The 1,406-nt window shown below is 40.6% G+C and overlaps 1 pseudogene; it reads left to right on the top strand.

Annotated features, from left to right (window-relative positions):
* Positions 1 to 81: 81 nt before the first annotated feature.
* Positions 82 to 581, top strand: LOC105552691 (annotated as a pseudogene).
* Positions 582 to 1,406: the final 825 nt, after the last annotated feature.

Genomic DNA, 1,406 nt, shown 5'->3' with positions numbered 1-1,406 from the left:
GGTAGTATTTTCTTAACTTAATGTTTATAATACTTAAACGTAATTATAAAAATCCCAGCCCTGGACCCTACAGCCGCCGAGATGTTGATGCCTAAGAAGAACCGCATTGTCGTTTATGAACTCCTTTTTAAGGAAGGAGTCGTGGTGGTCAAGAAGGATGTCCACATGCCTAAGCACCTGAAGCTGGCAGACAAGAATGTGCCTAACCTTCAAGTCATGAAGGTCATGCAGTCTCTCAAGTCCCGAGGCTACAAGAAGGAACATTTTGCCTGGAGACATTTCTACTGGTACCTTACCAATGAGGGTATCCACTATCTCCGTGATTACCTTCATGTGTCCCTGGAGGCTGTGCCTGTCACTCTATGCCGCAGCGATCCAGAGACTGGCAGGCCTCAGCCTAAAGGTCTGGAGAGTGAGCGACCTGTAAGACTTACAAGAGTGGAAGCTGAGAGCTTCCTGTGCCACAGCACTCCTACAGATGGAGTGCCCTGCCTCCTGGTCCCGACGAAAAAGCCGAGGCTGGGGCTGGGTCAGCAACCAAATTCCAGTTTAGAGGCAGATTTGGTCATGGACGTGTTTAGCTACCTCAGTAAAATCAGAAAGGATTCTTTTGCATTGAATAAACTTACAGTCAAAAAAACTTAAAAAAAAAATTGGAAGCCTACTGACAAAGTTCTATCATATAGAAAAATGCACCTTATTTTAAAAGGACACCCTTAAAAATAATGAATTAAGTACCAATACTTTATTCAGAAAAATAACCTACAAGTAAGATACTTCTGGGGCTGCTAACATGAATTAAGTAAAGTGCTTAAAAATGTCAATTAGAAGCACAATAGCAAAGCAAATAACAGGTACATGTTCTGGCAGTATTGTCTAATTTATGAGATTCTACAGATTTTCTTGTGTGCTGAAATAGTTGTACCTATGAAAATCTGGGATGGGATGTCTCTAATAGTGCTATTACCATTGAGGTTGCCATTAAATCCTTGTTTTGCCAACTGCTAATTAAACAAATTAAAAAATGGTGTAAGAAATATGCAAAGCTCCTCTTGGCATATCTTGTTAATTATTTTGCTGTCTGCCGTTCAGATTTTCCTATTACTCAGCCCCATATCATGTGGAGACTGTGTCTACCCAAACACTTCTCAGATTTGGAGACTATGTCTACCCAAACACTTCTCAGATTATATCTCATCCATGTTTTGAAGATAACACAGACTAAACAGCAATCTGTTAATCTCAATTCCAGATTTCCAGTAGAACTACCCCAGTTGGTCCTTGGATGAGGCATCCAACCTTGATAATATTAATCAAGATAATGAGGACAAATATACCAGTCATGGCTGCCAACGAACCAACTCTGTTAAAGAGAGACAGAAAAATGGATCTGCAAGGCTGTATAG

This window comes from Mandrillus leucophaeus, unplaced genomic scaffold (genome assembly GCF_000951045.1).
Source record: "Mandrillus leucophaeus isolate KB7577 unplaced genomic scaffold, Mleu.le_1.0 Scaffold57, whole genome shotgun sequence".
Classification (NCBI taxonomy): Eukaryota; Metazoa; Chordata; class Mammalia; order Primates; family Cercopithecidae; genus Mandrillus; species Mandrillus leucophaeus.
Note: the sequence above shows the minus strand (reverse complement) of the source record. Positions and strands in the feature narration are given on the sequence as shown.